This window comes from Perca flavescens, chromosome 21 (assembly GCF_004354835.1).
Source record: "Perca flavescens isolate YP-PL-M2 chromosome 21, PFLA_1.0, whole genome shotgun sequence".
NCBI lineage: Eukaryota > Metazoa > Chordata > Actinopteri > Perciformes > Percidae > Perca > Perca flavescens.
Window position 1 is genome coordinate 26,071,848 of NC_041351.1, and position 26,006 is coordinate 26,097,853.

The following is a 26,006-nucleotide window of genomic DNA, read 5'->3' on the forward strand; positions in this document are numbered from 1 at the left end:
GCCCAGGTTGACCAATAGCCTAACCCATGACAGACCTGTCAACCAATCACGAGATTTTTCTTGTTTAAAAGTAGTGGTTTCATCCAATAGTGAGTGAGGAAATTCCAGCCAGGCCAGACGTTCTCTGGCCAGGCGCCTATTCATATTCTAATTAGATCCATTAACACCTCCGCGGGGGCTCTCCACATACGTCGTGGTTCGTTTCCGATAATATGTGGCACAGACGAACGTGACGTTCGCAGCCTGTAAATTGTCGATAACTGCCGAAAATTAGGGGGATTTCCGGGCGTTTACTGGCATTTACGGGGACGGAATCAACATGATCAACAGGAGTACATTTCCAGGATAAAGTCTGACATGCTCGATGTCAGGCTTTGCCACTCCCTCTCTCTTTGTGTTGCAGTTCTCAAACTCTGCTCTCTTAGAGAAACAACAACAGCCTTCAAGTTAGCAAGCTCCACTCTGAAAATGTTTTGCAGAAAATGTGGATGATGCAACAAGGCAGGTCTGCTTGATTCTTTCAGGGAATGATTGTAAAGATTTATGAAGAATATGTTTAAGGCATTTCCTCTGTAACTGGGACGTTTGGTGGGATTGCTGTAGACGAAGTACACACGGAGATGCACTGGTAAGAGCCCGGTTTAACTATGTATCCAGCTAATTTAAATAGCTCACTTTAGTGTATTGTGTCATCAGTTAACTTAATTTAATATTGTATGTGGTGTTTTCTTTTGCGGGGTGCACCAAAACAAGTTCCTTCCTGAGACTATTTTGCAGAGCCAGGCTCGCTGCGTCTGGAGCTTAGCGCTGCCCAAGATGATTGTGATTGGTTTAAAGAAATGCAAACAACCCAGAGCGATTTTTTCTCCTATCCCAGAATGTATCTGTGGTGTAGCCAGACCTCAGAGATAGAGCTGGCAATGCGAGACTAGGCGCAATGTATACACTTTAAAGTAATTAATAAGCTCCTTCCTATTTCTCCTAAAGTTCATATGCCCAAATTCCAGCCTTCCTCTCACAAGTTGTATCGTCATTGCAAAAAAATAAATAATTTAAAGTTATAATTATTTTTAAAATGAGTAAAATATAAAATCAATGTAATATGTGTCATGTATTTGATGTGTGAATGTATTTATTATCTTAAAGTAATCATATAATCCTCATTTTCAGGTTCATAATTGTATTTAGAGATTATATTATAACTGGTTTACATGGTTTAATTTTCAAAAAACACCATATATTTGTTGTACTGCACATTGCTGCAGCTCCTCTTATCACCCTGTGTGTTGAGCTCTCTGTTTTAGCTACAGAGTGAGACATCTTACTTCTGTACCATCTTTGTGGGGAATCGCACATGCTCAGTACCTAGGTAAGGACTACTAGCCAGTCAGAAGCAGAGTATGAGGGCTTGCCACACTAGCAGCTAGGCGAGCATTATAACATGTATTACAAAGTGATGCACGTTCGTCACGGAAGTAAAGGCTGGACTACAACAGAGTTGTTTGGAGCAGTTTGTGAACAGTGTTTTCTCTGGAAGATGGTAAGTCCCTTTGGGTGGACTTTGGGCTATTTCACTTTGGAAGCCTATTACATGCACAAAAAAGATATATAACATAATAAAGGAAAGGGAAAACACCCAAAAGCATAATATGAGCGCTTTAATGTATTTACCAGTTGTTAAATCTCTAAAACACTTTGGGATTATTCTCCTTCAGCTTGAGTAGTTGTATTTTATTTGCATTGGTTGTGGTAATGCATGTATTTCATGTGTTAGTGATCCTGCTATATAAGCTGCAAAAGACCAAACTCATCCATGTGTGGTCTTTCACACATCAGTTTACCGGCCTGAGGGTTCCCGCGTGATTACTTAGAACCATAATGTGACCTTGATGCCCAGACATTAGTTACAGTTCTCCCGACTCAACATCATGCAGTGTATTTACGATATGTACAATATTTCAGTCAGCAGAAACTTGTAAGGTTGAAGAATGCTACAGGAAGATTCAGCATTTCCTTTAGCGCGGCACAAGAAAACAATCGTCTCATTTCACAGCGTCATTTTCTTGCACTGCAGGGAGAGGAGGGGAATCAAAAGGTTTAAAACTGACTGTCAGTGGAGAGATGAAATGTTTACAAATGACACTTAAAGCAGGGCTACAAATGACATAAATGTAGTTGGCAGCTCAAGTGTAAACAGCATTGGTTATGCTCCTTAATTGGAATAAGATTGTGTTTTACAGTCAACTGCTACACCTACAGTGAGCAGGAGTGGTGTTGACTGGGACAGCATCCCTGAGGGGAAAGACATCTTGGAGTAAAAAGCTGCAGGGGAGTCGGTGCACTGAGGAGACCTCCCTCCCAGGGCCAGCATGCCCACCATCAGCACTTAACAATGTTTGCTCAGGTTTTCAGCTCAAGGTAACTGGTTCTACAAGGATCCGCTGCATTTCCCGCAGCCCTTACCTCGGCTGGCCTTGACATATCAGCAGGGCTATCTCCTGAAATCAATGATGTGGACTCAGCCCACAAAATGTCAGCCGCAAACGTGTCATGTGTTCACAATATACACAAAGCCAAGGTAAGAGGATTTCTTACAACAACCTTCAGCAAAAAGAACTGAGGGCAACACTTTTGTATGACTGTAATTTACAAAATACAGAAAGCAAAATTTTTTTTTTGCTCAAACTTCATGTAGCCATCATAGCTGTGAGTTTCATTGATAGTAATGGGCATTTCAGTGTTTTCAGGCTACACAATGGGAACAGTGACTCCAGGGGCTGCTGCCATGCTGTGATGAATGTCTCAATAAACCTAAATGCTTTTTTATGACTGTAAGACTTCACATACTCTTGCATTTCATATTAACACATATTGTAGCATATGTAATTTCTCATAAACCATGTTTGCTAATGTCACCATTCAGCTCATGAGCCTGGAAGCTGAAACCGCATTCAAACAAACTGCTCATGAATTTATCGGCACAAATTTATCATTGTAATCTGCCAACTCTGAGCTTTTAATGTAGCATGCAAAGCTGCTGTTAGCATACTTTACTGCCTTACTGCTGCACAATCTGAGGAGTAAGATTTTGATGATTGTATGATTTAAATGATACGTCCAGTTTATTACAGCTTGGGTCTTGTTTTTGTAGTTTTCTATAATTTCTCTCAGTAGTAATCAAGTTCATTGCAGAGATCTGACAACACAGCATCATCACTAAAAAAGAAGTCAGAACGGGAACAAAAAACAACCTAGTACCCTGGTAATTACCCCCATATTGGACGTTCAGTTCCAATGCTTGAAGTACTGTGTCCTTTAAGTAGCGAGATAAAAAGTGATAATGTCGTCATTGAACGTTATTCTGGGTTTTTAATTCAACCCTGAGTCTAAACCGGCTATAATCAATATTCTTTGTCCCACAACTTTATTCATCTGGTTCGCTCTCACCACTCTTAACGTTGTTTTCAAAAAAAGATCTCTATAAGCCATTTCCTCTACAGAAATGGCTAACTGCTACCTTACTGAGAACATCAAGAGTAAGTTGGACAAGGGTAATGTTGAGGGAGCTGTGTTTATAGACCTAAAAAAGGCCTTTGACACCGTGAACCACAACATACTCTTGAATAAACTCACCACCTTCAACTTCTCTGAACATGCTATCGGTTGGTTTGCATCATATCTGCACCATAGAGAGCAACGTGTTAAAATAAATACTGAACTCTCAACGCCACTACAATCCACAATGGGTATCCCACAGGGCTCCATCTTGGGGCCTCTGCTCTTTAGTTTATATATAAAAGATTTAACAACATGCTTTCAGTCAGCTAACTTTCAAATGTATGCTGACGATACAGTGATTTAGCAGAGACCCTGACCAAGGAAATGGAGGGTATATCCCAGTGGCTTAAAGATAACCATCTGACGCTCAACATCAAAAAGACTGTATCTATGTGCTTCTCTATAAGAGGGAAAGCCAAGTGTACTATCAAAATAGACCAAGAGGCCATAGAGGAAGTTGAGGAATTTAAATTTCTAGGTATTACTCTGGATTCCCAACTCAAATTCAATAAATACATTAACAAACTCTGTAAGATTCCCATCATATCATTATATAAACAGGCACTGAAAATAATGGATCGGAAACCAACAATGTGGCACTACTGTTTGATAGTACAGAAATACAAGCTTTTAAATTTTTATAGCTTTATTAAGTTTTCTTTTCTTAAACTGACTTTCAAATGTGCAAATAATCTAGCTCCAGCTGTACTCTGTCCTTTTGTGACAAAAACAAATACAAGGCGAATGGCCACTAGGGGAGCAGTTGACATGGCCACTAGGGGAGCAGTTGACATGACTGACACTTTCGGCCAGTCATGTTTTTTAATTTACCAATTGAAATAAAAACACAAACTGAACTGAAAACATTTAATAGAATGGTGAAATACTGGCTGAAAGAAAACCAAAAATTTAACCACTGAGTCAGTTGTGTTGTAGTAATGTCTGTGGATGCATGGCTGTTTGTATATGGCTGCCAAGGTTATGGTATAGGTGAGTGAGTGTGAGCGTCCGGGTGCTTGGGGTTTGTTTTGTTATGTGATACGCTGTTCTGTGTAATGTGGTCACGACTCTGTGAAATGTTGATGTAATATATTAGTATACAATGTATTTGCTGCATGATTGTGTAACTCACACTATGTAGTTCTTTTTAAAAAAAATATATTTGGATTATCCTTTTAGAAAGGCCTGACCAAGGACTGGGGTTGCAAATTAGCCAATTGGCTAAACCTTTTATGCAACACATCTACAAATATTGTTATGGCTTGACTATGATAATTATGTATGTAATAATGTGTGCTGCATTGTCCCTGACAAATAAACTAATAATAAAAATAAAAATAATAAGTCACTCAGGGTTGACAGGTCCGTGGTTTTCCCACGGAATTGGGCTACTTTTAAAGTGTTGCCCACACAGACTCTCTAGCCAAGGCAGCAACTAGTACACAGTTTACAACAAAACAGGCTAGTTTGTGCAGCAGTGAATTGGTCTACAACCTAACAGAGATTTATTTATTTATGATAACATACTGCATCTAATTACACAAGGCAAATTTAGTACCTGGGTGAAATAACTTTAATGGGAAACTGCTTTTAATGTTGGTACACTAAACATGTATGGTGTTACTTTGTAGATATTACAATACATTAAGCAATTATAGAAATGCTGTTGGACTTTAAAATCAGTGTAAGGGTTGGTGTAATATGGCTGGGGGAATATTTTGAGTTCTGGTGTTGGGCTTGTTTTGATTTCCCATTGGGCTGGTTTTGTCAGACCTGGCAACCCTGATTGCATTCAGCACCTAAAGAGACAGAGATTCCAGCAGGAGCTATTGGAGACCAAAAACAGCTGAAAGACAGAGAATACTGGACTGACATTCATCAGGTGGACACAAACACAAACTGTAACTGCTGGTGTAAGTAAGAAGCTTTGCTAACACTTTCACCATTTCCGTTCAAAAAGGGATTATGTCAGTGTTGTGTTCACAACTTGTCCGCTAAGTGGCCCCAGATTGTGCACAGGAGGGATTCTTGCCACCATTTTGAGAGTGCTCGCTTTAGGTTTTACCTCCAAATAAAGTCATTTATATTATCTGGCTAAACTGTTAGCTAGCGTTTACTTTGGCGAGTATTTTATTGTAACTGATAGAAATGATAAAAAAAATAACAACAAGCCAAAACTAATATTAGCTTCAGCGGTTTGAGCCGATCAAGTGTCACATGTAACGTTAAGTGTTTTGTCCTCGCACTAAGGACTACCAGGAAGTAACCCTCTGTTGTGGCTCAGCGTGGGAATACGGGGAACACAAACAGCGAACGTTGTACTAAAAAAGACTAACACTGGAAAATACCCACAATATGTGGCTGCTATACAGAGATATTGCTTCATGACCAGTATGGAGAGGACTCTTTTAATGTAGATATGACATGTTAGTATTGTATTAGGATTTACTTGAAAAAAGCACAACTTATACCCAAAGTATCTGCTTTGGACTGTAATTACAATAACGAGTTCAACGTTTAAAAAAACCAAAGTGCATTTCTTTGTCATCTACCAGCCTGGTTGTTGATTTCTTTCAATCAACACCTCACTGAGCGAAGACGCACTCCGTTTCTTGCTTTGCTAATCACGGCACATTAGCATATTAACAAATCAATTGGCACTAAAGAGTTTCTCTCTGTACCTGTGGCAAAACACTGGGGGTGCAATATTATGTAGTGTACTGGATGTGTGATTTGTTTCACCCCCCCCCCCCCTTCCCCACCCCTCACCCGACACACACACACACACACACACACACACACACACACTAACACTCCCCTGCTGGGTGTGTTGGATCGCTATCAGTCCCTGAGAAAGCAGCTTACATAACCACGCTGCCAGCAGCAGCCCACGTCGGCCTCCATGTTAGATGATAGCATCTTAAATGGCTCTTTGACAATGTTGCATCTCACTCGCAGTTTACGAAGACAAGGCCACTTCTAAGTGTGAGCGAGGGACCGTGTCACTGCTGTTTTGCTTGTAAGTGAGGTCAAATAAGATGGCGTGTAGTGGAAAGGAATAAGAGGGGATGATGTTGGGATTGTTCCACGGAGAAAGGCTGAAGCTGCTCGGCCAACTTTAGGAGCAAAAAATTGTTTGGATTCGTTTGTGTTGGTGCTTATGCAGTTGTTTAAGACATATTCTCAGGGGCTTGAAAATAATGATGTTAAATATTTATGCTTAACTGGTTCAGGGGTTGGGATTGTAAAGCATGAAAGCTGATCGTGACGCGATTAACAAAGAACGAGTATAAAGTTGCCAGAGTTTACCCGTTTTTGCAGGGGAGAAAAAAAAGCTTTCTTCATTAACTCCATCTCATACTGCAATCCCCCAAGCTCAGATAGAGTAGGGCGAGCGAGCAAGGGAAAGATTAAGAGAGGGAGAACGCGAGCAAAGATTCGATAAAGAAGGGGAGAGTCTTATTTCAGTGCTTCACACACTGCTGGATGATCAAAGTAGAAAATGCTGTTTTAATTCCAAGAATCATATCTCATCTCCTGTCCACAAGCTCATTATAGAGAATTATGCTGCAGGACGCGGGGGGGAGGGGGAGAAGAAGAAGAAGAAGAGCAGAAGGAGGCACACAGTGAAAGCCCCCAAAATTCAGCTAGTCTACCACAATGTACTTAATACAATTTTGCCAAGCTCTGATGTACAGCTAACCTTTCTTGACTTGTTGTAGATGTTGTACGGGCGATGTGGAATCTTTTTCTCAGTAGTGCAGCCGGGGGCCAAGCTTGAATACATCATTTGACATCTTTATAGTGAGTATGTTTTAGTAATAAGCTATGTTAGTCATCTCATTGCTCAGCCCAGGTCCATCAAAGTTGCCTTTCAACAACTCTAAAGCAGCCACACCCACACGCCACACCTGCTGCAGGGTTGCCAGGTCTGTATGACAAAACCTGTCAATCAAAACCAGCCCAACAGCCAATTAAACCAAACCTAGACCAGAACTCAAAATAATTCCCTCCCAAAACCTATTACACTAACCCTTACACTGCTTTAAAAATCCAACAGCAATACTATAAATGCTCAATGTATTGTAATATCTACAAAGTAACACCATACATGTTTAGTGTACCAACATTAAAAGCAGTTTCCCATTAAAGTTATTTCACCTAGGTGCTAAATTTGCCTTGTGTAATTAGATGCAGTATGTTATCATAAATAAAGAAATCTCTTTGAAGTTGTAGACCAATTCACCGATGCACAAACTAGCTTTTTTAGTTTTGTTGTAAACTGTGTACTAATCCATTTGCTGCCTTGGCTAGAGAGGCAGGTGCTGGGCTGCGAGGCACCTCCTGTCTGTGTGGGCTGGGCTACCCAACCAGCGGACCAAAAAATTCAACCTGCGGCAACACTTTAAAAGTAGCCCAATTCTGTGGGAATTATAGAGTGTGGTCTAGACCTACCCTATCTGTAAAGTGTCCTGAGATAACTCTTGCTATGATTTGACACTATAAATAAAATTGAATTGATATCAACCCTCCCTTTTTTCCCTCTTGTGTATCATAAAAAGACAACGTTCGTTGTACAACCCTGTGTTGTAGAATGACAATAAACTCTGGGATTATAACATATGTTAAAAACATATTAGCAATATGATTACTGAGAGTACAGTGGATGAATCTTAAAATGACAGCAGTGTGTTTTAAGTGTGGAGGAGGAAAATTGAGCTCTTGGAAAACATAAGCTAACTTCCTGTAGCCTCTAACACACTCTGTCTCACTCGTTTTAAATGTCAGAAAAAAGGAGCAGAAATTTTGCAGTGTTTATGTTTATTTTGACTTCACAATCACAAAATAGTGTTGTGACTAATGACTCAGTATAGCACAGACATTAGTGGTTGCCTGGCAGCATTTAAGAGCCGCAATCCAATCACCATTTTATGCTCTTTCTGTCGTCTGGTGACAGAAACAGAGAGATATGTAAATAGAAACACTAAATTGAGTATTACATGAGCTTGGTTGTATTAAAACCAATGACTGTTAAAATAAATGAACGGAGCTTCTGGGTCTGAGAAGTGAAGCCAATGCGGAAGCTCCTTAAAGCTGCATTCTCTCTAACTTCCAGCAGGGGAGACACCCAACGGCTCCAAAAAGAAGTTTGTTTCTATAGAAGTCTGTGAGAAAATGAGCCTACTTCTCTCTTGATTTATTACCTCAGTAAACATTTTCATAATGAGTTTATGGTCTCAATCGTTTCAAGTCCTCTTTAATACATCATGATGTTCATTTAGTAAATGATGCTCCCATTTATTTTAAACTAGACAATAAAGCAGTGGATGCTTTAGGACCTGTCAATCAGGACAGCAATTAGCAATGATTAGCAATGCTAATATTGCTAACACTGTGGACATTGAAATAAACCTCAACTTTTTTTGGCTGTTGCTCTGTGTTTTCATCTTAAACTTTGACCCTCTCACTGTGGGTTTTCACTTCAGCAAAGTTAACTGGAACATTTTGGTTGCCCAGAAATGTCTTGTTCAGCGTTCTGCCAACCAAGCTAGCTAGCTAGCGCTAGCAATAGCTGGTAACTTAAGTTTGCAGATTTTCTGTACAGTCACCACTGACCAACACCACACCGAAAGAAAATATCAGTCTACTCTTTAATGAATGTTTCCACATCTACTGTGTTTTAATGCCAAGTAAATGTGTGACGGATGAGTTTAAGCCTGAGGCCTCCAGCTGACTGAAGCCACAGCTTTACCAGCTGATGTCTGCCTGATATCAAAAACCAATAATAAAAACCATTCCCCTAAAGTAGATGAATGGACACAGGATGACACCTGATGTCAGGTTGAACAGCAGCACCGAGCATCGAGGCGTGACCGTCCACGAAAACGACCCTCCCAGTTCTGCCAGCGCTTGTATTTTTTCCAGCGAGCGACAGACAGAGATACCTGCACACAGTGTGCACATCCATCCATACATTACTCCTCCAGCTCCCCATTCGACAGCATAATCACGCTCAGCAGGGGCTCCAGTCATTACAGCCAGTTAATTCTAAACTCATTAACAACGGAGCCATAACAATAGTGCGCACAAAAGCAGAAGGTGTGGGTGGACTGCCTTCACGCAGGAGGAAAAAAAAGAAGAAATGTTGGGTTTTTCATAATCAACTGCCAGTCATTTGCTAAGATAAAGGCTTCTTTAAGTCTGCATAGGGGACAGAAGCCCACAGTTGCAATTTAATTAGCATATTGCTGGAGTTTTACAAAAGAAACATAAGTATGCAGTGTCATGACTACGGAGGATTGGCTTCATGAATAGAAATGTGTTTCTACAAAAGACAGAGGAGAGAGTTGAATTAAAACCCTGACATATTCATTGAAAGTTAAGATTTTTCCATCTCCTCTGTCCTCCTGGTTGAATAAGGAATAAAGACACAAAAGGTTGGATGAATATTTTCTGTACAGTGAGAAAATCTTGGTGACCATTCATGCCCTCTATGATGTTTTTCACTGACTTCCACTTTGATTAGTTATGAGTTAAAAAGCACCACAAATTCAAATAAAAATGGTCAGAGGCAGGTCATATTCCTAGATGTGACAGACAGGATATGGTGCTGAAACAGCAGCAGTCACACGGCCTGAAGCACAAAAGCCGACAGCACTTGACAAGGTGTGCACAATTGGCTTCAGTCGAGTCAAGTGAGACAAATGTGAATATTGATTGAGTCCATTTAATCCACCTCGGCACTTATTGATATGTCAATCATTCCGCTAAATCTAGTAAAGCTTATCAATCTTGCGAGCAGAACAGTGGCCCAAGGACACCGCTCGTTTCTGTCGTGTTTTAATTGCTGTTGGCACTGCACGCTGTGACTCATAATGAGTTAATGAAGTCATTGAGATTTAGTGAGCAGCCACAAGCTACGGACTTCCTGCCGAGAGTAGTGCACCATTCAGTATGGCTTGATTAACATTTGAGAACAGTGCCAATAGTCACATCGGCTGCACTGATCACAGCAATTTTGATTAAATCGTGGCCTGACAGATCAGACTGAAGGGAGCTCGGTGGGCTGTAACTTAGGATGAGGTTTATGGTACCACATGTAGGCATGCTAATAGTTCATCATGATTGGATCTCACAGGGAAGTAAATCCTTTTCTCTTTTTTCCATTTTCTGCTTTTTGAGTTCACACACACCATACAATATACAGTGCCTATACAAAAAGTAGAAAATTCCGCAAGAAATGTTGACAGTGTGCTATTTGGTGCACAACCCAATGCCAATATTACCAGTACTAAGTAAGCTGTATCATTGACTACGTTTACAAGCTGTCAATTTTCGGGTTATGGTTGGTTAAGGTCACTATTTGGGTTTCTGAAACATTTGGAATAACCCGTTTACATGCGTGAGCAGAGAGAGTTACTCCTGTATACATGGAATTTGTAATCAATTGGCAATATCCCGATGTAAACGGCGACGCATGGTTAGCGTAACTTTTCGGTCACCTTCTTATAAATATCACTATCTCGGTACTTTCTGCCGTCAACAAAAGACATCATATTCATGGTTTTCACCACACTAATAAAGAAATTGGTTTCCTCCTCGTTCCAAAAGTGTGGTGCTGTGCTGCGTCTCGCCATGTTTACCTCTACTTCTTGTTTACTTCCGGTATAGCCTACTGCGCGCAGGTTTTCTGGCGCATACAAGAAGTTCCTCTACTCAAAAGACCAAGATTCCTTGCGAATAGAACATGCGCAGAACACAAATCAATGTTCCTTTTGATGGGGATATGCCGATACGCGTTTACATGACCAAAATTTTGGGTTAGAAAAGGGATCATTTTTGAGTTTTTAAAAACAGGAATATGAACATATTCGTGTTTTTGCCGTGCGTGACCGGGTTATTGCTAATATTCTGGTTTTGAACAGGTTATTGGCTGGTTGTAAACGTAGCGATTGAGGTTCATAGGCCACACACTGTGTGAACTTGTTGCTATGGTGATTTGTGCAGTGAGGGAGTAGAGGAGGGAGGGAGTAACAGGACAGGTCAAACATGTCAATTTAATGATTATTATACCTCTCAAGTTACTTCTGTAATTCAAAAACTGTGAGTCCAAAAGCTAAAATATTATCATCTCCAGCGAGTCTTCTGAACCCATTAATGTGGTTTTCATGTTTGTGGTGGTTTCATGTTTCAACCACCTCTTTACTGGAATAACTATGAAATGGATTGCCATGAAATGTTGCATAGATATCCGTGATGACTCCTGATGATACCTGCTAAACATCAACATGTTAGCATGCTGATGTTAGCATTTAGCACAAAGAACAGCTGTGCCTCAGTAAAGCCTCATAGAGCTGCTAGCATCACCGTAGACTCTTGTTGGACACTAATCAACCAAAAAGGCTGTTAAATGTCAGAGTGAAAACAGATCTCTACAAAGTGATCTAAATAATTACAAATATAAAATACAAAATACATGTTTGCATATTCATTCACCCCCCTTAAGGGGTGACAGCTAAATCATCACTGGTGCAGCCAATTGGTCACATAATTAATCAAATGGAGATCACCTGTGGGTATTCTATTGATCGTAGTATAAGTAGAGCTGTATCGAGAACAAAGGTGATTAAAAATTTAGGGAATGGATACAAAAAAACCTCCAAGGCACCGTACCTTCCTTGGAGTCCAGTTAATTGAGTCATTAAGAAATGGAAAGAATGTGGCACCTCTGTAAATCTGCTTGATCGAGCTGACTAAAAACTGAGCCAAGAAGGAGAGTAGGGAGGGAGGAAACCTATGTCTACTCATGACTGTCCTTACATTAAAAGCATTCAGCAGTCCTTTCAGCAAATGCCCCACAACGACATATGTTTCTGTTCAAGTGACAAAGCCCTCTAATTACAACAGGAATCATGTGACGTTATATATCACTAAAGTGTGCGTAGGGAGGATGGTTGGCTCAACAAAATGGTGGCCTTTAACAACAACGTTTTTTAAACCACGACTGTTCCCTCACCTAAACTAAGAAGTAATTATTGTCATGACAAAAACGGTACCTTAACCTTAACAAATTAGTAATTGTAACTTAGTAATTGTAACTCTAACCTAATGTTTCCCTAAATCTAACCAAGTCGCATTTGTTCCTAAACCTAAGCAAACCTCAACCATAGCGCTGTCACGTTATAAAACTCGTATATTTTTCAGCAGCGATGTGAAAGGCACAGACAAATGATGCTGTCCTGCTTCATCAGATCATAAAACCCTACCACAAGGATCGGCCATGTACTTCACCAGTTGCAGTTAAGTGGGAGAGTGCCAAAGAGCTCACATGTGAAAAAAATCTCATAGAGCACACTCTGTTCAAAAATAATCTGCACATCATCATGAGCATGAAATCCCCATTGCATGCTGTGGGGATCCTTCCTTTCTATAATATTTTCTTTTAATGATTTCAATTCAAATCAAGTTTGCTGTATTCTCTAATGAGGAGGAAAACTTAAAAGATTTAAATTCCATTCTTGAAAATCAGTGACTCAACCCACAGCAACAAGGTGAAAAGGTAGAAACAGGTTTTATAGCAATGTATTCATGCCTTTTTTTAAGATTTGATGTCAGGTAATTGGTGTGCCAAGTGTCCTGAGCGATCAGTATTCTGTGTGAGCGACTTCGGCAGGGCGAGTCTCAGTCAGAGGCAGGGGAGATATCTGACAGAGCCTTCCCTCTGATCTAATTAAGTAATAACCTCGCTGAGAGAAACCCAGAATGAGCAGAGAGAAAAATCTATAGAACTCATTTCCAGAGATGCAGTGGCAATTTGTTTCAAAATGACAAATATTGCATTTGTTGGATGTACAAAAACATAAATCATCATACGAATTTGTTATGGGGTGAATGACCCCATTTTACATTGTTGGTCATTTTGCTTTGCTAAATTGGCACATTAGGGCTTGTTGGAAGGACGTCTGTCTGTGTCCTCTACAGTTTTTCACTCCAACTCTATGCTGTCGTCTAGCTTCAGTGTACTCCTGAACTAGCAAATCCAGGGCTCCTTGTGCAAATATTTCTGGGCGCCTGTTGAGATTAACATCATGCAGCATAATGGAGAGGCACTATGGAGAAGAGGCCAGTCTGCAGATTGCAAGGTGATGGGACTGAGGACTCCTATGGTTGGAGAGGAAATGTTCCCCACTGTGTGAAATGAAATGTGCACAGCAAAAACTGCAACACAAACCACTTCAAATATCCCAGATTTGTAAAGAAAACCAGGGATTGTCTCCTGCTCCCCTTCATAATGCAAACCGTCAAAAGGATGGGTTAGCCGAGGACGCCCGCTTGTGGCTTTCGTTTGGGCCAAACACATCAAACTCTCGGACAAATAGTTTTTTGATGGTGTGCAAGCAAGGCATGTCTTTCTTCTTCCACCGTTTCTCTTTTGATATCATGTGGGGAAACAAATTGAAAGGTGACTGAAGTGTAAAATGACTGTTTGTATATTGTAGCTCTGTATAAACTGGTGAAGCATTGTAATTATGCACTGGAGCCAAGCATGAAATGTTTACCCAGGGAAACAACTCAGAAATGTGCAACATGTACGTGTCAATGGATGAAATACAATGGGTCTTTACGGGTGTGTTTAATTATTACATTCTGCCGCTCTGGAGCCAATGTGCTCCCTCTGCCTTTGACAAAGCGTCATATTTCACGTTGGCATGCATTTCAGTCAAATGAGAGCGAGTCAAGTTGATAGATTGAGGGTCTGTAGAGATGATGCATTTCCCCTGTGATTGCTTTCATAGCCATTACTCACAGCACAGGGTGATTAAGTGGGCCAGCGGCTGACACCTTTGCTTGCGCCTGTGCGACAGAGATGTCTTATAGGAGGGTCCGGTTACCTCTGCTGCAACACTGATCTTTGATTGCTGGGCTCAATCAATAGGCCAAAATAATGGATTATGTGCATCCTAATCAATCAGCCTACCAGGGGAAGAAAGCCATGAAGAACAGACAGCAGCTATTTATGAAAGGAGACTTAGAAATATCACTCACATTCTGTCCTCCTGGATGTCATTGTGTTAACTGTCCAATGTATTTTGGGAGGAATATGTCTGTGCTGACCTTGCCTAGCCTCTGCACACAATGAGAGAGAGAGAGAGAGAGAGAGAGAGAGAGAGAGAGAGAGAGCAACAGTGACAAACTGTTTGCTTGACCCTTAGACTGAGGTGACATCCACGGACACCAACCCATGCATCCTATAATGCTACTCTAACTAATCCCTGGTGGTCTCGTGGTTAGGATTCGGGTTCGATTCCCGGTCAGGAAACGCTTTGGGGGTGGCAGTAGCTTCGTCCGTAGGGAGTTGAAATGGGAACCGGATTGTCGCTGGTCTCCCCTCTGGGGATCAATAAAAAGTATAAATTAAAATGAAATTACTCTGAATGAACATTCATGGTGCCTCAGCTACCTCACTGAATTTTCTAAAGGCTCTGAACACCAGCAAAGTTGTTTTTAGTTCATCTGGCTGATTGGACCTCTTCTACAGACTGTGTGGGAGTGTACAGACTGTGATTGATTGACATCTTCTTGAGTGTCCTGTTAGCTCTGCTGCACCTGATATGGCAGGACAAATGACACCTTTATCATTTTTATTGGTAGATGTAGATTTGTGACCTAATAAATTCCCGTCAAAGTTCTGTCCTACCTTCACCCTGACCAGAGTTTAATCAGCCAGAAGAACTGAAAAACCTGTGAGGCTTTAAAGGTAGCAAACAATGTTACCTTTGGTCTTTTCAAATCCTAAATGCTTCCACACTTCTGATTGCTGTTTTCCTTTCATGTATTTTTTTTTGACAGTGGGTGGGGCTCAGTTTGAAAGCGATAATGTCACGTACTTCCGTGCACCAAAACTTTATTGTCCAGCAGAGGCTGGAAAATCCTCTTTGGTCTCACCCAAAGAGATACAAATCATCAGATTACAGATAAAACATTGCATCAATGCACACATACACACAGTGTACAGTATACTTTCTATGCAGAAAGGTGCAGATTAGTGCAGTTTATTTATTAGGTTTATTACACTACTACATTTAACATTTCGATCAGACGACAGTTATTATTTACAGCTTGTAAACCCATTACAAAGGGCGACTCATTAGAAATTATATCAATGTGGCTAATTAACAAAGTACCCTCAATTTAACAGCATTAAGCAACCTCCTGCATTAAGAACCCATCACTCAACTGTGCACATTCTGATACTGCAGCTATTTGTTTTGTATATCACAATTGTTGGATGGTGTATGGACATGATTGTGTTAAAGAGAAGTCGTTTTATTTGCACAAATGCATCTGCTTCAGTCAAACTGCATAGTCAAATTCATTTAGAACAAATTACAGTACATTAGTGATGCCCTATTAAATGATTAGGGGGAGTTACTTGAATGAAACTCGGGGTGCAGGACCCCTAGGGAGTCCTGCAGGGTGGCCTCGAAATTATTATTATTTTTTTTTTTTCTTTCAAAAATAAAAATGTCTTAACATGAATCCAACATATTTTTGGCAAATATAAATCCCTACTGATGATAGGCTTACTGGCCTACCAAGGTAGCCATTCACAGATACTGTTAATCCCAAAGGACCACATGTACAGTATGTTTACCATTAAAACATGATTTATAAAATCATGCCAACAATTATTATTTCAACAGCTGAGTATTCTATGCAAAAAAGGTATGTATATATATATATATAGTAATGGATCCCTGCTCTGCCTCTCTTTCAGTTAAGGGGTCCTTGGTTTAAAAAACATTGAAGACCCCTGCATTAGATCTTTTACCATGCAAATGTGTGACCTATCAAATGGATGGGAATGGGAAAATGACATTTCCTCAATTAGTGTTCTTAGAATAGAGTCCAAGATGGCAGCCTCGGGTTAGTTAGCCAGCTCAACCCCAACGCCCTGAGAAATAGGCCGTGGACTTGGTAGGTCCCTCCGCTCTGGGGGCTCAACTCGAACAACCAAGTCAGACATGAAGTTTGTTATGTGACCCTAATTGTGCATTAATCACTATCAAATTCCATTCTGTGTCACAACAATACACACTGTGGGTTTTGAAATAATCTTTTCAGGCCATTCATCAAAGGCAAGATAGTTTAACATCAGCAGCACAAGCACAGAGCCTGCAGGGTCTGCAGAATCAGTCAGCTCAAAGGCTTGAAGTCAATGTGCTGCCAGCACCGTAGATATCATCCTCTGAAACACTTTCCATTTTTTACTATATTTCCCAGAGGGCATTGTGGCAGCTGCATGGCTGATTCCTCCTGGTTTAATTTAATATCTTCATGCTTCACTAGATTGCTGTGTATGCCAGATAAAGCACCATTATCAAGAGAAGGATGGAGGAGGGAACAATGAAAAGTCAGGTGGAGTTTGGGCCAAAATCTGGTCCAACTGTGTTCCAGACGACAGAGCCGGACGTTATCAACTCCCTGCGCTGCTCAGGTGGGTTCCAGCGCTCAAAAGTCATTCTTGAGATAATTCAATCTAACTTCCAGCGAGCAAATATTGACTCACTCTCTTGTAAACATTTAATTTCCTCGGAACAGCTGATGAAAGGACCAAACACTAATTACCGGGAATACTAATTAATGCTTGAGGCGATTAATAATGTAAAAGTCACTTTTTGTACAACCCAAGAGTATAATTTCCTAACCTCCCGTCTTGGCACAAGAGCCTCTGAATTATTCTGTCCTCTGGTGTACAAAAAAAAGCTATAGAGTGAGATCAGCCGCCAGTGACTCTCCCCGCCGAGGGAATGAAGACAGCCATGAATTTTATTACCTCTCCCGAGATGGACTGCAAAAGAGTTCTGAGCTGTTTAGACTGAACCTGATGTAATATTAATGGCGCTGGTCAGGCTGGCACAGACAATGCTCTGAGTAGACAGATCAATGCCACATCAAGGGAATAGAGGCAGTTTAGGGAAGGGAGCACAATTGAACTGGAGGCAGATCTACTCTGTGTGGTTGAAAATCAACAGAAAGGATACATGGTAGGCTACAACATAAAGCCTCAGCAGGCTGTGTATCATCTAAGTGCAATGACACTGAGCAGACATGATTAAGATAGTGTCTTTACATCCACCACCAGTCCGGTTGTTTATGTGGACAACGTTTGTTTTGCAGCATCACAAGATCTCACATCAGTGTCATGTTGCTGGTGCATGGTGTACCCACCAACACCTTGGGTGTGTCAGCCTTTGTGGTTCATTGCACGCGCCTGTAGGACTCAATTCTCTCTGCAGGGTCTTTTTGTGCTTTTCCACTATCAACTAACTCAAAGAAAACTCTTGCTGTAAATTGTCTGGATACAAAACACATTAGTACATTAGGCTTTTATTTTAAGTTCCTATCTCACTGCAGTTATTAAATTGAATGGAGGACTTAAGTGCCCCTAAGTGTTTGGAGCCCCATGGTGTCTCAACACTAGCTGAAAGGATTGAGTTTAGTTCTGCCATTTGATTGGTGTACTGCTGACAATGAATGTGATCCTGTAGCCATGTCGCAGCCAAAGCACCTTGTTTAAAAGCCAAGTAAGAAAATGTGTGAGAAAATATAAACCATGATGGTGTAAGAGTAGCGTTTTTATTCAGGGGTGGTAGGGCCCCCCAGAAGGCGTTCATAGAACGTCGGGGGACGCTGGAAGCAATGTGTGTGTGAGTGTCTGTTTTTTAACGGCAGTTTGGTCGCAAATTTTGTCGATTGGCTTTTTTTTTCCTGAAGTGCTTGCATGCAGCTTTTCATTGTTTTCTATGGCCGCCTTCCAGCTGTGACGTGGCCGCCGGAGCTGATTGCAATCAAAGAGTGGTTTTTGATGTCGTTCATAACTGGACTTTTAACAGTATTAACTTCATCTGAAGGCTACTGCACAATAAAGTAGCAAATAACAAACAAACAAAAACACAATTAAAACAGACAAAAAAAAAGAAACCAATTAACTACGTAGCTACTAACTTACTGATGGTAGTTGACAAAATGGGGGAGGCAAAACGCTCCACTTCTGTATAATGCTCCCCGTGGCAATGCAATGAACGGAATAAAACGCGGTCAGAGCCAAAACGCGGCACAGCGGCATCAGGTGGAAACCAGGGCGCACCTCAATTCTTTTAATATGTGTCAAAGCAGAAAGCTATCATACTTTTGCAAGGGAAGCGTTGCAAAACCATGAGCAACAGTGCTTTAGACATACCCCTTTTCCACCAAGGCAGAGCTGGCGCTGGTCCGGAGCCAGAGCCTAGTTTCAAATCGGTTCTTTGTTTTTTCAACCACCAAAGCACCAGCTCCGAACCAGTAAAAATGGTTCTTAAGTAGCACCAAATCATTGCTGGGCCAGAAGTAAGAACCGCTTACATCCGCAGCTGGAGGCGGGGTTACCGTGACCAACAAGACGAACAGAAACTTGTGACCGCCATTTTTGAATTAGCAGATAAACACAATGGACGCGATTAAACAACAACAGCAGTGGTCAGAGGAGGAAACAAGCTGCTTTCTTGCACTATAAAGGCGAGCCGCGCGAACACGTTGGATCCGCCGAGTTCGGATGTCGACGTAGGTCCGCAAAGCCATGAACATCGATAGCAAAGCAATGTCTGCCATTGTTGATGGTGTGTTTGTGTTTGGCGCCGCAGCGCTAACGTGGCTGGGAAAGATGAGACGTATACAGTGACGTAAGACCTGGCTCTGTGCCGGCTCTTTAGCCTGTGGAAAAGCAAACCAGTTCTTTGGAGGCTCGTCAGTCGAACCAACTCCGAACCGGCACTAGATCTAGCTCTGAACCAGCACCTGGTTCTTGTTGGTGGAAAAGGGGTAACAGAGAGATAGGGGGACTCGGCCGAGAGATTGCGGCGTCCATCTCACTTTTCTTTTGCACAGGAAGAAGCTTTGTCTATAGGTAAGTGGTGTACAATCGGCTCTCCTCGCTCTTTGTTAGATCATTTATGGATAATTGCAGTCCATTCAAAAGTGGAATTTCGATTAGCCTACTCTGCTCTGCTAACATATAAACCCAGCCTTTCAACTGGGTTATTTTATTTGACGCTCTCTGCCAGACCGCCGCAGGTCCAATTATCTAATCAGCTGGATCGCCCATGATGGAGCTCAGGCCGTGTTCCTGGAGAGATATGCCTACTGGAATCCCCTCTGGAAGAGCAAACCCATGATATGACAGAATCCAAGCTGATGCATCTTCAAAGTTGCATTTACCAAGTTTAGAATAGCAGGATGCCAAAAGTACAATAAATGATTTCAGCCAAACTCTGTTTAGCTTTCTTCCTCTGAGAAAGGTTGGCCAGCCCAGGCTGTGTTGTGACACAGCTTTTAGGCTTTCATTGTTATTCTTGTTCATCGTAGGCTATTATTATCCTTTGGAATGATTCATATGAATGCTTCTTGTTTGGCACCAGCGCCAAATTACCGCTCTCTGATTGGCTGATATTTGTGATCAATAACAACACCTAATTAAAGTTTGAATGTCAAATTTCAAACTGTTGCATTTGTTTAACACTCATAAATGTAATTTCTATTCACATGGCTTTTTTTGCTCCCTAATGATCATGATAATGATATTCCAACTGTCCAGTTTAATCAAATCTGTAATTTGGCTTTCAATGACATGGTTTTTTAATGATATGCACTGAGTTATAATCAACATTAATAGTCTAGGAAGACATTAGCCTACTTTTTAATTGATGGGGGACCTGGATTTTGGATAGGGTGGTGCTGGCCCAAAATAGGTTGTGAACCACTGCGTTAGAGCTATTGCTGCATATATAATTTTCATTCTTGCAAAAAAGGTTATGTGCATTGGAAACCATCCTTTGGCACTAACTAAAAGCTGGTGCTGCTATAGGAGACACAATGTCAACTTTTGCGGTGTGCTACAGAGACACGTACCGAGTCACGTACGAAGTCACGTACAGAGACACATACCGAGTCACGGGCAGAGTCACGGGCAGAGTCACGTACAGAGACACGTACCGAGTCACGTACCAAGTCACGTACAGAGACACGTACCGAGTCACGTACAGAGACACGTACCAAGTCACGTACCAAGTCACGTACAGAGACACATACAGAGTCACGTACAGAGTCACGTACAGAGACACGTTCCGAGTCACGTACCGAGTCACGTACCGAGTCACGTTCAGAGACACATACCGAGTCACGTACCAAGTCACGTACAGAGACACGTACAGAGACACGTACCGAGTCACGTTCCGAGTCACGTACCAAGTCACGTTCAGAGACACGTACCGAGTCACGGGCAGAGTCACGTACCGAGACAGTATATATATAATATATGTATATATATATATATATATATATATATTTCCATTCCAGACAGAATATCAGCTGAGATCATTTACATTGTTTTTTTAACCAGGGCAGTAGTTTTCAAATTACTTGTGCTTACATAATTGAAAAAGGGTTCTCCAATGTTTTCTCAGTTAGCCTTTTAAAATGATATCAGATTAGTAAACAGAATGTGCCTTTGGAACATTGGATGAATGGTTGGCTGATAATGGGCAATGTAGATATTGCATTAAAGATCAGCCACTTCTTTCTACAACAGTCGAGAACCCTTTTTCAATTATGTAAACACATAATGTAATCTGAAAACTGCTGCCCTGATTAAAAAAACAATACAACTGATGGTCTACAAACTGACCACTGTAGTCCCAGTCTAGAGCTTCTGAAACATCCCAGTCTTGACTCTACTACTGTCAGCATTCCCGGGGGGGTTTGCCATTATGTGCAAAATAAAACAGACCAGCCAGTACCCAACTTCTCCAAAGGAAAAGAGAGACTGAGAGCATCGACACACTGAAAATCTTCTGTTTTGCGCCGGCATATGGATGTTTCAATTTTGCCATATGTGCCTGAGGGGAATTCTCCCTTGAGCTAGCTATTCCTCTTTCTTCTGCTCCTCCTCTGGGATCTCGGGCCCCCTCCACCACCGCTCCTGTCATCCCAGGCGTGCTTGCCGGGAGCCTTTTCTCCACTGCATTCTCCCATGGCTTCTGTCACCAACCGCTGTCTGAGTGTCTCAGCTGAGTCCCTAACTCCCGGCGGCTCCCGCTAGCTCTGCAGTGCACTGTGCCAAATGTGAGGTAATTAAGACACAGAAAACTCCTCCACTCAGTTGGGAAGAGGATTGAAAAGCTCATATCTGTCAGAAGCGGCAGCATGCTGCTAATTTTGCCTCATTTGAAAGCGCTTCAAGGGTGTGCCAATTACTATGTGCATACTATAGGCAGTGACATGTGACTTGCATGGCAGCCATGTGCAGTCTGGGGAAAAGAAAAGTTGTTTTTGCTTGATTATGTTCCTCCTCTGTCACCTCTGTCACTACATACAGGCTACAGTTAGATATTTACCTTTTTATCAAACATCAGATTGATCATGATGTTTGAATTTTATTAAATCTAAGATGCCCACGTCTGATAAGATTAAGGTTTGACAGCAGCTACATAAAAAAATCTGTAAAACCTGCAATGAAATTGAAAAATTAAGTACTGCTCCAAGGGTGCCGTACCATGGTTGACCCGGCACTACGGGCTGTGTTACATGTCTGTGCTGTGTGTATAAGTGCTGTATGTATAAAGAGGGGTTTGCGTAAGATACATTTCAACTGCCAATTACATGTACCTTATGGATTGACAAATGAAGCTCTCTTTCTCTTTAAACAAAGGCACCAAAAATACAAACACATTTTGTGCTTTGCATAAATTTGTTTGCAATCCTCCAACACATATCTTGCAAAACACTACACACTGTTTCTAATAATAAGTACTTCGTTCAAGAATGAAATCTCTTGCAATCATTGGGAAAACACTTCTATTCAGCATGGAAAACATACCTGAAATTGGTAACGCCCACACACACACTTATACACTAATTGAACACCAAACAGTCCGAGCATTAGCACTACTCAGGTAAGCTCCCCTCTTTTGTGAGAACTTTGCAAATGTGGAGGCAGCGAGAGGAGGAGGAGTAGGAGGAGGATGAGGACAGGAACAAAGAAGGGGACCAATCAACAGAAGAGACATATTTTGATGACATTAGGACGTGTCATGAATCACGGCCTGACAATGAGCGAGGCTGGGCAGAGTCCAGACCATTCTGAGTTGCTACACCGTAGCATGTAGGGTTGGGCATCGAGAACCGATTCCTACATCGGAAACGATTCCAGTGGAATCGTTTCTTTATTGGAATCATTTGGAAGATTTGGTTTCAAATCTGATCATAGGTTCCAAATTTAATATGCGCAAGTTTGGGTTTCTGTAGCGGCCAGGCGCTTGTTGTGATGTAGCCTTGGAGCACAGTAAGCGGAGCGCTAGTGTGGCTTTATTTTACATTGAAAAAGCTGTAAAACTGCAAACCACCGATGAATCAAAATAAAACTTTCCTCTTATTTGTGAAAATAGACTTGTGACCCGTTTCAACTCCAACCCTCAAAGAATCGGAATTGATGAGAACCGGAATCGAAAGGAAGAATTGGAATTGGAATCAGAATTGTTAAAATCCAAACGATGCCCAACCCTAGTAGCATGAGACTATTCTACCTCGGGAAATGACCCCATAAGTAATTTGTTGAAGCAGGAATTACGACCCACATATATGTTTATAGTGGCAGAGCCCTCTATTCAATTCAATTCAATTTTATTTATAGTATCAAATCATAACAAGAGTTATCTCAAGACACTTTACAGATAGAGTAGGTCTAGACCACACTATAATTTACAAAGACCCAACAATTCCAGTAATTGCCCCAAGATCAGTTAGTGCAATAGTGGCGAGGAAAAGCTTCCTTTTAGGCAGAAACCTCGGACAGAGCCAGGCTCTAGGTGGGCGGGTGTCTGACAGTGCCGGTTGGGGGTACGATGAACAGTGGCAAATAGCCATAGTAGTTATGATAGTGCCAAACTTTGCGTATGGAGGCAGGTCAGGATGGTCGATGGGTCAAACAAACACAGGACGTTTCTCAGGAGAGGTAGTTTTAACACAAACCACATAACCATCTAAACTTAACTAAGTAGTTTTTGTGTCTAAACCTAGCCAAACTTCACAATTTTAACAAAATGTTAAAATTCACGACCATTTCCTACCTCCGCTAGGGTAATTTATGAAACGCTCCTGTGGGTTGTATTAGAGGGGAGGAATAAACGACCGACATGGGACTCAAACGACCGACATGGGACTCAAAATAGAAAGGCTATTATATATATATATATATATATATATATATATATATATATATATATATATATATATATATATATATATATATATATATATATATATATATATATATATATATATATATATAATAGCCTTTCTATTTTTGCTACTTTTTTGTTCATTGAAATGTGAGTAGATGTACTAAACTCGAACAATCTTTCACAGACTTAAAAAGGTATACAAAGTACTAAAGACACAGAAGTACATAGTAGAAATTAAATCAGTGTGTTGTTACTGCTTTAAAAGAGTAATTCAAATGGAGCATGTGTGTATCATTTTGTGTTTAATTTTTACATAGAAGTGTGATTTGCATTTCCAAGTGTTGTGTCTTATTGGCATATTATTATGGCATGTGTGTGTAGAGTTATGACACAATGAGTCACATTCTGCCACGTGTGTGCACAAACTATATCTCTTGAACCTTTGCAGATTCCCTCAACATCCTTTCCACATCCTGCACTAAACCATACAGCCTTCTTTTCTTATTGTTAAACAGTTATGTTGTACATATCTGTTTATTTATTAATGTTCTCTTAAATGTAGTGTTTACTACTTTTCAATAAACCATTTTTCTGATTCTGATTCTGTAAGCAATCCCAAAAACTGTAATTGGAAAAATCTACACAACTACATAACTAAAGCAGGCGTCAGCAGTCGGCTCAGATAATAAATGGAAAGCAATAGCTACCCCATCCTTTAATTTCTAGAAATTCCGCAGTATTCTGAAACTTATTGTTGCCTCGAACTGTTGGAAGGAATTCATTCTAATTTTGATAATGTATATCATCCATCTACAGTTAACAATGTTTTGAAAAAATATAGATAATTTGTAGTACATGGGCATTAACATGCAAAAGCACTGGTATGGTGCTTTAATGTCTTTACGTACTCATAACTGAAATGGTTATGTTGGGAAATAACACCTCGGTGAACAGTAATACAACAGCTAAGTCATGGATAGACTTGTTCTGGTTGATTGATGATGAAGCAGTGTGAGTGGTTCCCCCTCCGGTGTTTTCACACCTGTATCATCATATTCCCTCCATGGCTCACTCAGCGAGGGGTTAACAGGCTGGATCCATATATGTGAGAGCATCTCCCTTCAACAGACACACTCCCTTCCCCAACCCCTAATGGCCCAGAGGGAAACTTCATTATTTATCACTATTGAAGGGGCCTTTCAATTATAATACCCACAGTTAGTGAATAGTAGATTGAATACCTTTAGCCTCTATCAGCGACAACTCAGGCGCCCCGCCATGTGAGAAGTTAACAGAACCTGCATCAGTGACAACATGGGGACAATTTGGCACTCTGGTTGGAGAGGGCCTGGAATGCTGCAGCGTAATGTGCGGTAGTGGGATGGAGTCAGTGACAGCTGAGAGAGATAGGCATGTAGACATGGCTCGGATTTCTCCGTTCAACCAACGGCTTACGCAGTAGCTCAGCATAAGCCCGACGGAGCTGCTCTCGGCATGCCCAGTCTCTCACGTCTCGTGTGATTATTTCAAATTGGAGCTTAATGTCAAGCGTGACAAGGTGTTGATCCCTCATCCCTCCAGCTTGCGTGTTGCGTGAACACCATAGTGAAACGGATGGCCAGGAAAACACCGCCTACTTTATGAAGAGGCCGAGCAACTCAGATTGCTGTTAAATATATGGCAGAGATACTAGAAAGGTAGTTTATAAGTTTGGTCGTCCCAGCTTAGCGAATTGAGTTATCACAGCACTCATTTACTGAGAGCCACAAACTAAAGGTGTCTCATAATGTTTTATCATCTGTGAATGTGAAATTAGCAAATTGTTTAGGTGCTCAGTAAACAATTACCCACTGTAAATTGATAATGATTACTGATTATCACAACCACAGGAGACATTTATCATTCTCTACAAAGACAACGGCTGCTAAAAATGGTTGCAGGTCTTTGCATTGGTAGGTGGGTGCCTGTGTTTTTGCATGTGTAATAGGTGGATGTGTACTTGTATTACAAAGTAAAGTAGTACAATTAATCAGTGTTGTAGTACTCAAGACCTATCTTGGTCTTAAGACCACTTTTTGAAGGTCTCGTCTTGAAATTAACCACATTTTTACTCGGTCTCGGATGACGAGGACTTGGGATTTTTGAGACCACAACTATATGGATATCACTAAA

The 26,006-nt window shown here is 41.1% G+C and overlaps 1 protein-coding gene across 1 annotated transcript in view; it reads right to left on the reverse strand.

The window, feature by feature from the left end:
• LOC114547722 (shisa family member 6) overlaps positions 1 to 26,006 on the reverse strand; it is a 76,694-nt gene that overhangs the window by 26,181 nt on the left and 24,507 nt on the right. The gene's annotated exons all lie outside the window — the stretch shown is intronic.